This window comes from Lampetra planeri, chromosome 35, assembly GCF_965212315.1.
Source record: "Lampetra planeri chromosome 35, kcLamPlan1.2.h2, whole genome shotgun sequence".
NCBI classification, from domain to species: Eukaryota; Metazoa; Chordata; class Hyperoartia; order Petromyzontiformes; family Petromyzontidae; genus Lampetra; species Lampetra planeri.
In genome coordinates, this window is record NC_136141.1 from 10,302,520 (window position 1) to 10,316,796 (window position 14,277).

Sequence of the window (14,277 nt, forward strand, 5' to 3'; positions counted from 1 at the left end):
AAAACATACTCTGATTAAATATGTGTAATAAACGACTCTGTCAGGCTTTCTTGGTCTCCGTTGTCGTTTATTTAGGTTCTTCGTATCGCACCCCGCTGGTCCTCGGCCGGACTCGCGCCGCCTCCGCCGCGCGCCCCACGCACGCTCCGTGTGGCCCGCACTCGCTGGTGGCCGCTCCGCTCTCTCCGTGTGCCCCGCACATGCTGCCAGCCACACCGCTCACTCCGTGTGCCCCGCACACTCCGCTAGTCACTCACTAGCCACGTGTGCCCCACACACTCTGCTAGCCCCTCACACACCGCTAGCCCCGTCTACCCCACGCACACCGCTGGCCGACGGTGTGCGTAGGTCTTCGACTACGTGGCAGATGGCGCCGCTCCTCCCGCACTGCCCAGCGTGGCTTCCCCTATTCTCGCTCCGTTCCAACTCCTCGATCTCTTCCGGCTCTCTCCCTATATCCTTCCCATCACGTGACCCTGACTCCTCCTTCCCGTACTGCCCCCGTCTCCGCCGCCCGTTCACCTCGTCTCCCATTGGAGCCGAGGTGAGCAGTGGCTCCTCCCACACGCTCCGCCGACCAGGCTCCGCCCCCCAATGCTCCGGGCCGTGTGATTGGCGCGGAGGCCAGCAACCACCCCGTTTATGCTCGCATTACATATGCATTGTCCTTGAAACGGATTGGTCCACACCAGAGATGGCTTTCTTTTGAGCCTTGTCGCACCAATTTAAACGAGGCTCAAAAGACAGCCGTCTCTGGTGTGGACCAATCAATTTCAAGGACAATGCATATATTATCAGAGTGTGTGTTTATGTTTGCATTTTGACCACAAGTATTGTGGTTAATGCACCCACGATTCCTGATGTGAGGGACAAAGCGAACCCTTTGCCCCCCCCCCCCAATAGAGAAGTCAAACTCCGCCTACGGCCTTACGGTCACCTTGAGGATCCTCGGGGTCACGAGAAGCAGGCCGCAAAGGCTTCGGCTTTGCGGAGGAACATTCCCAAGCGCCGACCGTAACGGGACGCGGCTTTTACCACGGCACGCACACTCAAGTGGGAACATCGTTTGCAGACTGATTCACGTGGTGTGTTTTTATTGTTGTTCTTTGTTAATTGGCAACGGCGAGCAACGCGAAAAAAATACTAAAAACAGTACAAACAAGAGGGCACAAACGAAACGAAAAAACTCTCGATTGGATTTTATTGCAAATCTAAACTGAACAAAGCTATTTGTATTTTACCAGGTAAGGCCCACTGAGCTGTGTAGCTCTTTGTCAGAAGCGATCTGGCCACAAATCATAGCTCAGTGAAGTGGCTTAGCACGTGGACATTTAAAGCAGCCAAATACTCTAAGTGCGTGTTGATTCGAAATGTGCAGGGGAAAAACAGAGGACCGGACAAAATTCCAAGTGACCACGGGGAGAGAGACACGCAAACTCCAAATATGCAGCAGGCGTCAGGGTCGGGATCGACCCCACGACCTCCTGGATACCAGGCGAGGTAGTTAACATCTCCTAGCCACCGGCGGTACGCAAACATGAATTGAGGTGATTCGGCAAATTGCCGGTGTAGGCGAGGGAGCTAATCGGTTGCACGTCGAAAGGGCCGTGGAGCCCGGTGCTGCGTACGGATCAGGCTGCAGGGAGTCTTGCAAAAACGAAGGGTGCGATGAATTAACTCGTCGTTAATTCATCGCTTGGATGAGACACAGCTCGATCAATCGGAATGGGTGTACGGTAAACTTGGCCCGTGCTTTAAAATGCAGACGAAACGTGAAATAGTGAGAGAGATCGAGTGAAGAGTAAACTTTCTCGTAAACGTCTCAAGCGGTTTAAACTTGCAGTGCGACTCCCCGCACGGTGTGCGCTCAGGCGCGCACGCACTCCCCATTAATTATTCACGAACTCGCCCCAAAGTCTCGATAAAAACAACAGTCACGTCCACGCTGTTCGGATAATTATCATCAGCGGTAATTGCTCCATGCGCGCCTCCTGAGTGGATGAAAGGGGGATGGTTTAGCTGGAAATTGGGAGTAAGGACTCCCCTTCCCTTATTAGAAGCAGATCTATCGTTTGTTTCTGCTTCGGAGATTTTTGGAGACCGGTGGTGAAATATGAAGTTCTAGCCGGCGCAAAGCTTTCGACAGAGGAACGATGGTGGTTCCAAGCTTGAGTCAACGCTATTTATATATATATTTTAAAACACATGTATATAGATGATCTCTTGTGACGTGGATCTAGAATTTGAGAGCCTGCATTTGTCACATTTTCCTTTGGTGTGCATGTACGAACGTTGAAGTTATTTCCCACCGTACGCTGCCACCCGTGCTAATCAGAGGTGCCGTTGTCTATCGCCTGCCGCGTTCGTACCCCGGAATTTATTCTTTCGTAAGACCTTATCAGCAGCAGCCTTCGTTTTCGTGAACATTCCAGCCTTCGCTCTTCGCGGAGTCATTGCGTGCGGTGCAAGCGTGTAACGCCTACGATGTGCAGCTCGGCTTGAGAAGGTCGCGGACGGTCGACGGCAGATCACGGCGGGATACCTGGCACAGAGCTGCTGACTGCTCTAACCAAACGGGGCTCATGCTGTCACCATTGTCCGTTTTAAAACCTGTGGCGTTATGTCACAACAGGAGGCCAACACCGTGCCACTTGTGACATTATTAAGAGCTCCCGGAGCAAAAGAAGAACATAAATTATGCATAGACAACCGTGAACATTTTATCGCAAACAGCAACGGCAGTTTTCATGCATACGAGATATTGGGCCCAAGCTGCTGCCCCCATTCTTGTGTTGGTAACCATACCACTATCTCATTATCAACTGCATCATCATCATCAGCAGCAGCTATGATCAGTCCACTGTTGGATGAAGGCCTCCTCCGCAAGGCTATATTTATATGTTGGTCTTCTTCTACGTCGCGTCTCCTGTCCAACCTTCAACGGCGGTCTTTTACCAATATTCTGTACAGGCCACCGCTGCTGGTGTTTGGCTTTGCCAAGTCTTGAGGAGTGCCTCGTGGTGCTGCAGGGCATCTCAGGAGATGATCCGTGTGGCTCGCTTCTCCTGACAAGCACACATTGGTCGGGGTTGTGCAGGACCCCCCCCCCCCCCCCCGTGATTTCACAAGAGAGTTGCATCTGCCGAGACTCTACTCTCTTCAGTGCGTTTGGGCTCCGCCACATGAGCCATGCCATTTGGAATTGGAGCCCAGACGAGAGCTCCTCGCTGGGGGGTGATTCCTTGCCAGTTCCATTCAGCAGCTTTGTCGCTTGATTTTTGGCCCATTATTTTAGCCAGAGGGAAGTTCTGGCGTGATCAGTGGTTACAGCGGAGCACAAGAAGCTGTTGCTAAAAACGTAGCTTGCATGCACAGTAGTTCAGTACTGGGCAGAAACAAATGCCTCATATCACAATATTTATCACCATTTCGGCCACTTTGTGCTGAACATTTTTTCAAGGAAATCAATGTTACGCCAACACATTCATCGGACGTCGTACCTAAATTGATCTTGCTACAATGTGTTTCATAATCAATTCGGTTGATTTGATATCTGACGGGGGTCACAAGTTGGTTTCGGATGAGCGAGAGTTGACGTCCACACTGCTGGAGTTGCGCCCTGTGTGGCTGTGTGTACAGGAATGTGAAACTGGCCTAATAAACAACAGCATTTAATGAAGCGATTGTACCCGTGGAAAATGCCTCGAGGGGAGTATTGGCGGTGGTATGCACACTTCCGAGTCAGCGACACGCGTGTTCCCACCTGAAATTAGGGTCGCGCAGGCTTTTAGACTCGTGTCGAGTAAATGTGATTTGGCGTCGCGCTCCGTGAAACGTGTTCACGACACCAACGTGGAGCTCCTCGTCTCTAGGCGCCACGTGCTGTGTGCTCAGTGCGGGCCTACGTTAGGCCTAAGCTAAGCCTAAACTAGACCCAATTTTCTTGGTTTTTTCGGTAAAGTCACGTAGAAGGGAAATAATAAAATAATATAAATATAAAACAATGACAATTCTCACGACTTTACCGAAAGAACCAAGAATATGAATCCCTGCAGTCACGAAAGCTTTAAATCAAAATTTAAACCCAATCTATGAACGTTTATGCCCGTGCAGCAGCAACAACAACGTTTTCAAAGTATCGTTACCAATTATTGTGATTGAGGAATTGAAGGCAAGCCACAGTTGTGTGATCGTGGCCATGCAACCCGACAATTGTGACCGTGAGGGGGTCGACAACCTGCGTGTCCGGAGCCGCTTGCGGTTCTCTAAGTGACTGCTTCGTGACGTCATTGATTAAGGAGCCACTGTCTCAGATTCACCACCACAGTGCATTGTTGTTTTTACCGAATTCGAACAATAAAATGTCTCTTCTTGTTAGTTTGGTTGCCGACCCCCTACTGTGGACCAAGTCGTGAAATCACTGCAGTCTCTGCTGCTTAAAAATAAGAGGATCGGCAGAATGCCACGAGCTCTCGCTCGAAGCCCTCTCGTCGTGGCCTGGATACATTACCGTTGGCATTTGGCTCCCGAGCATATTGCCATGCATAACAATAGAATCAGAAATGACCATTGTGCCAATATCTAACAGGGTTGTTTTTTATATTTCGCTCATTGAAAACCATAACTTTTTTCACGGATCTGAAGGCTGAAATAAATAAATAAACTATGTGGGGGTGAAACCCTTTCCAGGCTGTTGAAGGAGCAAGCCAGCTTGTCGTTTGTATGCAGCGTGAATGGCGACAGTCTGGTCCCGGGTAGTCGAGGCCTCTTGAAGAAGTCCCAGAAGGAAGCTGTCCCCTGCTGTGATGGTGGGGGCTCTGCTGACCAAAGAAGTCCCCGGAATATTTTCCCATCACATTTTATCACCACAATTCGGATATTTTTATCATCATCATCATCTCTTCTTCTATATCAACTGATCCCATCACTCCACGATTGTCTTCCTTTTAAGGCATGTTTACTGTACGTTTGTTGAACTTCTTTCGCACCGTACGTAGCCAACCGTGCTAATCGGAGGTGCGGGGGAAGGACAACAAGCTCCTTTGGCTTCCACTCCTTTACCAGTTTCATCCACCAACCATCGTTCATCCTGGCTTCTGCATTCTACCGCAAACTGCTTATTTTTCTTCAGTGACCAACCACTCATTCAAAGAATTGGCCAAATGTCCCATTGTATGAGCCTTCTAAGTAAATAAAAAGTTTGTTAAGCCTCACTGCGGCTTTCTTGGGGCCTATTTGTTGTATTGTTATTATCGCTATATAGCAAATGGCATAAAAACATATTAAGACAATTTGATTTGTATGCTTCACACAAGCAAGCGTACATCTCTCCACACTCCTGTGTTTGCACTTTCCAGCGTAATCGCTCCCTTCTCAGCGTCCGTGCATCCACGCGGTGTGATCCAGATGTCTTAGTTGGCAATGCGCGCTGATTAAAACGGCATCCCTCGGGTGCGCCGGTGCGCCGTCAAATCATTATCCAGCCTCAGCTCTCCCGGCCTTGTTCCCTTTCCCCGTGCCTCTGCATCGTCGTTCACATCCCGTTCCACCTTCGGTAATCACCCAAGCGGCGAGCACTCCGCCGCGTGTTCAAGGTACCGCGTGTGCCCGACGACAATTATTGGAGCGGAAACTTTGTGCATGCCGGATTTTAGTTTCATCTCCAGTGCAGCTTCTTCGTTCTCAAGTTCCTCGCTTTATGCCGTTAATATTCCCCGGTTTTTGTTAAAATTACGAACGTCGCTAACCAATCTGTAATGGCAAGTGCTGAGTTTATTATGTTTATACGCCTTTATTGCTCCGAATCCAGTTTTTTGGAAAATATCTCCTGACGATTCCTTGTCTGACTCCTAATTCCAAGTGTGCCAATCTCGTCATGGAATCTCAGTGCAACAATTCCTCATGAGTAAATGGTTTTAAGAATGCCTACATATACGTATGTGTGTGTGTGCGTTTCAGTAAAGACCTTGATTTTGGCAGAGTTTGGATGATTGACCTCAGTTTCCACTGACTCGTAATCAATAATAACCGTGGACATCGTCACAGAAGTGGGACCAGCTGTTGAAACAACATTAGCAGACTTATTGACACAGGAATGAGATGTTAACACAGAACCCAAGTGCCTCAAACGTGGAACGATGCCTCATTATTCCGTTCAAAAAGGAAGATAGAGCTGAATTGAAGAATTGTGGACCCCATTAGCCGACATTACACATAGTGCATGTGCACGTACATAAATAGTTCGTGCAGATGCTAGCAAGATGAATGATGGGAGTTTTAAAGGAAGCCAACCCACGTGACCAAGCTGGGTGAAACCAAGAGCTTGGCCTCTGTTCACCACGTGCCGTGCTAGGCAAGGCAAGCGAGTGATTTGGATGTTGAATAATAATAATAGGAGTTACAATTACTTGGCAGCCCTTTGTCGATCCAGCAACAGCTGATGATTGAAGGCCTCCCCACCCATTATTGTTCTGGGATGAGTGGCTGCTTGTTTGACCATTCTTGCCTCACGCTGGCCAGCGTGGCTTGGTGAAGGTAGTGGGCATAGAGGGTACACGCCGGACCGGGTGAAATGTCACTTCGGCGCCGCTGGCAGCCGTGGGCCGGGAATTCCACTCGACTCGCTGGGTCCATACCGCACGGCGTGACTCACCGCTCTTCCACCGCCCCGCGCTAATCTTCAGACGAAACTAAATCCGCGTTTTCTTAAACGAGTTGATCGTGTGCGTACCGACGATCAACTCTGTTCATTTCACTCTTGTTTTATGACCGAGGTAAACGAAGACTTTTCTTTCGTGTTGTGCGCGGTGCTTTTTAGCGCCACAGCGCGTGGATTTGTAGCGTTTATTTTCATTTGTTTGCTGGTGGCTGTGTATTTCATATCGAAATCGCCTCCAGTGCTTTTGCTGCTGGCTGCAATAAAAGTTGTTTAAAAAGTCCATCATCATCACGTCAGTTGTGTTAATGGGGGAGATTAGGTAGAGAGATTAGGGAGAGAGATTAGCATGAAATGAGCTTCCGTCACTGCGTAACATTTATTAGTTTTAAAATGGAAGTCTTGCTGGAGTGCGTGTTTACAATTTTCCAGGAGCAGAGGAAGGATTGCGCTTTGCATAACTCCGTTTGGGGGGAAGAGGGGGGTGGGGGAGTGTCCTCTCTTTCCTCGTGATGAGCGTCACATCTTCGCGCTCGCGATGCCGCCCAGTCGTGAGTCTCCGGGATTTCCTCGCGACTCGCCCCATGGCACCTCATGGTGCCATGGGGCGAGCCACCACTCACCCTGCGGCCTGCGTCGGCGAGGCAAAATTCAGCTCTGAGGGGGGGGGGGGAGCACTGACCCCCCACCCCACCCATCCCCCCCCCAACTGTCTGCGTGAAGCGGAAATTCAGCAACGTCACCAAATCTTCCGCTATAAAGTGTTGCTCTTTTAGCCGCCGTTCCGCAAAAGTGAAGCCGGCCGCTTCGTGGCTGTGCGCTGCGCTTGCAGAATGCGGGTCGCTGGTGCGTGCACGTTCGTGTTGGGGGCTGTATGCACGTTCGTGTTGGGGGCTGTGCGCGCGTTCGTTTTGGGGGCTGTATGCACGTTCGTGTTGGGGGCTGTGTGTGTGTTCGTGTTGGGGGCTGTATGCACGTTCGTGTTGGGGGCTGTGTGCACGTTCATGTTGGGGGCTGTGTGCGCGTTCGTGTTGGGGGCTGTGTGCGCGTTTGTGTTGGGGGCTGTGTGTGTGTTCGTGTTGGGGGCTGTATGCACGTTCGTGTTGGGGGCTGTGTGCACGTTCGTGTTGGGGGCTGTGTGCGCGTTCGTGTTGGTGGCTGTGTGCGCGTTCGTGTTGGGGGCTGTGTGCGCGTTCGTGTTGGGGGCTGTATGCACGTTCGTGTTGGGGGCTGTGTGCACGTTCGTGTTGGGGGCTGTGTGCGTGTTCGTGTTGGGGGCTGTGTGCGTGTTCGTGTTGGTGGCTGTGTGCGTGTTCGTGTTGGTGGCTGTGTGCATGTTCGTGTTGGGGGCTGTGTGCACGTTCGTGTTGGGGGCTGTGTGCGTGTTCGTGTTGGGGGCTGTGTGCGTGTTCGTGTTGGTGGCTGTGTGCGTGTTCGTGTTGGTGGCTGTGTGCATGTTCGTGTTGGGGGCTGTGTGCACGTTCGTGTTGGGGGCTGTGTGTGTGTTCGTGTTGGGGGCTGTGTGCGTGTTCGTGTTGGGGGCTGTGTGCGCGTTCGTGTTGGGGGCTGTATGCACGTTCGTGTTGGGGGCTGTGTGTGTGTTCGTGTTGGGGGCTGTATGCACGTTCGTGTTGGGGGCTGTGTGCATGTTCGTGTTGGGGGCTGTGTGCACGTTCGTGTTGGGGGCTGTGTGCGTGTTCGTGTTGGGGGCTGTGTGCGTGTTCGTGTTGGTGGCTGTGTGCGTGTTCGTGTTGGTGGCTGTGTGCATGTTCGTGTTGGGGGCTGTGTGCACGTTCGTGTTGGGGGCTGTGTGTGTGTTCGTGTTGGGGGCTGTGTGCGTGTTCGTGTTGGTGGCTGTGTGTGTGTTCGTGTTGGGGGCTGTGTGTGTGTTCGTGTTGGGGGCTGTGTGCACGTTCGTGTTGGGGGCTGTGTGCACGTTCGTGTTGGGGGCTGTGTGTGTGTTCGTGTTGGGGGCTGTGTGTGTGTTCGTGTTGGGGGCTGTGTGCGTGTTCGTGTTGGGGGCTGTGTGCACGTTCGTGTTGGGGGCTGTGTGTGTGTTCGTGTTGGGGGCTGTGTGTGTGTTCGTGTTGGGGGCTGTGTGTGTGTTCGTGTTGAGGGCTGTGTGCGTGTTCGTGTTGGGGGCTGTGTGTGTGTTCGTGTTGGGGGCTGTGTGTGTGTTCGTGTTGGGGGCTGTGTGTGTGTTCGTGTTGAGGGCTGTGTGCGCGTTCGTGTTGGGGGCTGTGTGCGCGTTCGTGTTGGTGGCTGTGTGTGTGTTCGTGTTGGGGGCTGTGTGTGTGTTCGTGTTGGGGGCTGTGTGCGCGTTCGTGTTGGGGGCTGTGTGCGCGTTCGTGTTGGGGGCTGTGTGCACGTTCGTGTTGGGGGCTGTGTGTGTGTTCGTGTTGGGGGCTGTGTGTGTGTTCGTGTTGGGGGCTGTGTGTGTGTTCGTGTTGGGGGCTGTGTGCTCGTTCGTGTTGGGGGCTGTGTGCGCGTTCGTGTTGGGGGCTGTGTGCACGTTCGTGTTGGGGGCTGTGTGCACGTTCGTGTTGGGGGCTGTGTGCGCGTTCGTGTTGGGGGCTGTGTGCGCGTTCGTGTTGGGGGCTGTGTGCGCGTTCGTGTTGGGGGCTGTGTGCGCGTTCGTGTTGGGGGCTGTATGCACGTTCGTGTTGGGGGCTGTATGCACGTTCGTGTTGGGGGCTGTGTGCACGTTCGTGTTGGGGGCTGTGTGCGTGTTCGTGTTGGTGGCTGTGTGCGTGTTCGTGTTGGTGGCTGTGTGCATGTTCGTGTTGGGGGCTGTGTGCACGTTCGTGTTGGGGGCTGTGTGCGTGTTCGTGTTGGTGGCTGTGTGCGTGTTCGTGTTGGTGGCTGTGTGCATGTTCGTGTTGGGGGCTGTGTGCACGTTCGTGTTGGGGGCTGTGTGCGTGTTCGTGTTGGGGGCTGTGTGTGTGTTCGTGTTGGGGGCTGTGTGTGTGTTCGTGTTGGGGGCTGTGTGTGTGTTCGTGTTGGGGGCTGTGTGTGTGTTCGTGTTGGGGGCTGTGTGCACGTTCGTGTTGGGGGCTGTGTGTGTGTTCGTGTTGGGGGCTGTGTGTGTGTTCGTGTTGGGGGCTGTGTGCGCGTTCGTGTTGGTGGCTGTGTGTGTGTTCGTGTTGGGGGCTGTGTGCGCGTTCGTGTTGGGGGCTGTGTGCGCGTTCGTGTTGGGGGCTGTGTGCGCGTTCGTGTTGGGGGCTGTGTGCACGTTCGTGTTGGGGGCTGTGTGTGTGTTCGTGTTGGGGGCTGTGTGTGTGTTCGTGTTGGGGGCTGTGTGTGTGTTCGTGTTGGGGGCTGTGTGTGTGTTCGTGTTGGGGGCTGTGTGCACGTTCGTGTTGGGGGCTGTGTGCACGTTCGTGTTGGGGGCTGTGTGTGTGTTCGTGTTGGGGGCTGTGTGCGCGTTCGTGTTGGGGGCTGTGTGCACGTTCGTGTTGAGGGCTGTGTGCACGTTCGTGTTGGGGGCTGTGTGCACGTTCGTGTTGGGGGCTGTGTGCGCGTTCGTGTTGGGGGCTGTGTGCGCGTTCGTGTTGGGGGCTGTGTGCGCGTTCGTGTTGGGGGCTGTGTGCGCGTTCGTGTTGGGGGCTGTATGCACGTTCGTGTTGGGGGCTGTGTGCACGTTCGTGTTGGGGGCTGTGTGCGTGTTCGTGTTGGGGGCTGTGTGCGTGTTCGTGTTGGGGGCTGTGTGCGTGTTCGTGTTGGGGGCTGTGTGCGTGTTCGTGTTGGTGGCTGTGTGCGTGTTCGTGTTGGTGGCTGTGTGCATGTTCGTGTTGGGGGCTGTGTGCACGTTCGTGTTGGGGGCTGTGTGCGTGTTCGTGTTGGGGGCTGTGTGCGTGTTCGTGTTGGGGGCTGTGTGTGTGTTCGTGTTGGGGGCTGTGTGTGTGTTCGTGTTGGGGGCTGTGTGTGTGTTCGTGTTGGGGGCTGTGTGCACGTTCGTGTTGGGGGCTGTGTGTGTGTTCGTGTTGGGGGCTGTGTGTGTGTTCGTGTTGGGGGCTGTGTGTGTGTTCGTGTTGAGGGCTGTGTGCGTGTTCGTGTTGGGGGCTGTGTGTGTGTTCGTGTTGGGGGCTGTGTGTGTGTTCGTGTTGGGGGCTGTGTGCGCGTTCGTGTTGGGGGCTGTGTGCGCGTTCGTGTTGGTGGCTGTGTGTGTGTTCGTGTTGGGGGCTGTGTGTGTGTTCGTGTTGGGGGCTGTGTGCGCGTTCGTGTTGGGGGCTGTGTGCGCGTTCGTGTTGGGGGCTGTGTGCACGTTCGTGTTGGGGGCTGTGTGTGTGTTCGTGTTGGGGGCTGTGTGTGTGTTCGTGTTGGGGGCTGTGTGTGTGTTCGTGTTGGGGGCTGTGTGCGCGTTCGTGTTGGGGGCTGTGTGCGCGTTCGTGTTGGGGGCTGTGTGCACGTTCGTGTTGGGGGCTGTGTGTGTGTTCGTGTTGGGAGCTGTGTGTGTGTTCGTGTTGGGGGCTGTGTGTGTGTTCGTGTTGGGGGCTGTGTGCGCGTTCGTGTTGGCGGCTGTGTGCACGTTCGTGTTGAGGGCTGTGTGCACGTTCGTGTTGGGGGCTGTGTGCACGTTCGTCTTGGGGGCTGTGTGCACGTTCGTGTTGGGGGCTGTGTGCACGTTCGTGTTGGGGGCTGTGTGTGTGTTCGTGTTGGGGGCTGTGTGTGTGTTCGTGTTGGGGGCTGTGTGCACGTTCGTGTTGGGGGCTGTGTGTGTGTTCGTGTTGGGGGCTGTGTGCGCGTTCGTGTTAGGGGCTGTGTGCACGTTCGTGTTGGGGGCTGTGTGTGTGTTCGTGTTGGGGGCTGTGTGCGCGTTCGTGTTGGGGGCTGTGTGCGCGTTCGTGTTGGGGGCTGTGTGCACGTTCGTGTTGGGGGCTGTGTGTGTGTTCGTGTTGGGGGCTGTGTGTGTGTTCGTGTTGGGGGCTGTGTGCGCGTTCGTGTTGGGGGCTGTGTGCACGTTCGTGTTGGGGGCTGTGTGTGTTCGTGTTGGGGGCTGTGTGTGTGTTCGTGTTGGGGGCTGTGTGTGTGTTCGTGTTGGGGGCTGTGTGCGCGTTCGTGTTGGGGGCTGTGTGTGTGTTCGTGTTGGGGGCTGTGTGTGTGTTCGTGTTGGGGGCTGTATGCATGTTCGTGTTGGGGGCTGTGTGCATGTTCGTGTTGGGGGCTGTGTGCACGTTCGTGTTGGGGGCTGTGTGCGTGTTCGTGTTGGGGGCTGTGTGCGTGTTCGTGTTGGTGGCTGTGTGCGTGTTCGTGTTGGTGGCTGTGTGCATGTTCGTGTTGGGGGCTGTGTGCACGTTCGTGTTGGGGGCTGTGTGCGCGTAGGAGCGTAGCGGTTATCGCACCGCGCGATGAACCCAGCGAACCCCAGTTCGCTTAGAAACAGTGACGATTGTCTGAACAGGTGTTGGGCTTCCCCTAGGTCGACTCGGCCTCAAATGAGCACCTGGTACGATGGGTAATCATCGCCATTAGAGAGACAAAGGCGGATGGGTGTGGTGTGCTGGCCACCCAGCACCTCGTGTGCAGTGTCGGCCTTCATAGGTGCTCGCTAACATCACTTGCCCCAACAGTCTGTTAATGGTTTGACTTAAATCTGTCGTCACTGCAATAATTCATATACTATGGGTCTGTTCCTGATGACGACCGCTTGTGTTGCGATGGAAACGTCGTGATATTTTTATTCACTTTATTTTTTACAATTTTTTTTTCTATCTACGTGACCTTACCGAAAGAACTATAGAAGTCTGTTAATGCTACGCGGGGGGGAGGCGGTCGTTGTGCGTGCAGCGGTATTCACACTGCTGCTACGAACCCAGCGACCCGAGTCTCGATTCACGGTCACGGCTAACGTCAAGCGGAAAACAATCTGAATGGGCCCTGAGTAAATGAGTACCTCGTGCAGGGTGGCTTAAATGCGTGCGCCTGGTGTGCCGTGTAAACATTACCGCTCAGGAGATACAAGCCGGCTAGGAGTGGTGAAGGACACGCCACCCCTTCGTACGCCGTGCCGGCCTTCAAAGGCGCTCCCTGATGGCACTTTGTCTACACAGTCCAAATGCTATCCGGGTGGCCTTTATCTTTGTGTGCGTGCAGAGTATGGTTTGTTGTTTCAGCCGCAGCAGCTGCACCGCTCGGATCCGAGTTTAACGAGGGTGCGGTGGCGAGATGTTAACTACCTCGCCTGATGTACAGGAGGTCGTGGCTTCAATACCCCTGCTGTATATGTGATGTTTGCATGTATCTCTCCTCGTAGTCCCGTGGCTTTTTCTCCGGGCCCCTGGGTTTTACCCTCCACATTTAGAATCGACGCGTGCTTAGACTATTTTGGCTTATAATATTAATTTCTACACGACGAGAAGCCACTTGGCTGAGCTATCGTTCGTGACCAGGTTGCTTCTGACAAAACGAGCAATTAAGCTCAGCTGGCCTTACCTGGTAACAAATAAAAGGTTTCGCTCGTTGAGTTTAGATTGCAGCACAATCGCCAGATTTTTTTCCCAGCGGCACAGACTTTCTCTCACCGGCAATGGCTGCGCGGACTTGCGTTGTGGTTTTTAAAGTTTTTAATTTATTTCCAGAGCTTGCTTGACCGCCTCCGGCGAGCTTTGTACAAATTCAGCCGAGGTCGCGTGGGGAACGACGCGAGAAGGTGGCAGACCGCCGCTAACCGCGCTGTGGAAGCGTCGTTGCTGTCGGGGGGGGGGGGGTGGTGGGACGGAGCCGACGCCGCAGGTGAAACCTCCCCCGGGGCGGCGCGTGACGAAGCCGCCCCGGTGACGCGCGGCGTCCCCCCGCACGACGCTGGCCGCACGACGAGCCGCAGGGCGCCTCTCAAGCGCATTGCCTCGTGAAGTGCGTCGCTTCGTCTCGGCAGCAACAACAGAAGAGCGCGACACGTGCGTCGAGACGAATCCGGACGGGCGTTGCAACTCGCCGGTGGTCATTCATTTTAAATGAGTTGTTGTTTTTGTTTTGTTCCACGCTAATTAAATAACTGGCCGACCGTGCGCCAGATATGGGCACACCCCACCCCTCCCATTGCCTGCGTGGCCACGCCGTTTAGCTCCACTCGCGTAACGTTCATGGGCGGCACTTTCCCGGATAGATTCGTTGTGAAGCGACGAGGCAAGCCCCACAGGCCTGGACCTCTGGGCATCTCTCCGAGAGTCTCACGTGGTCTGCTCGCTGTGGACGTGCGTGCGCGTTTGCACCCGAGCCGTCATCCAGCAGCGGGTTGACCGAGGCTCGTACGCCTACACGGACGTCGCGAGGACACTGACCGTGCGCGTGGCCCTGACCACAACAACTCAGGCACCGAATGTGGAGAATTTTAAACTTGCATTCATAAGCATATTGTATCACTCGCGTCTGCATTTTCTGCGCAGGAACTGTATGTACGCATGTTGAACTTCTTACGCACCGTACGCAGCCAACCGTACTCATCGCAGGTGCGGATCATCATCATCGCACGTCGTCGTCGTCGCCACCACCACCATCACACACCTGTGCCGTTGTCCACGTTGTCTAGACGGTCTGACGCGTCTCCTTGGCTCAGGAGGGAGCTGCTCATCACGCCCGCGCCTGCGCGCACACGACAGTCGTATCGGAGCCGCGTGGCCCTG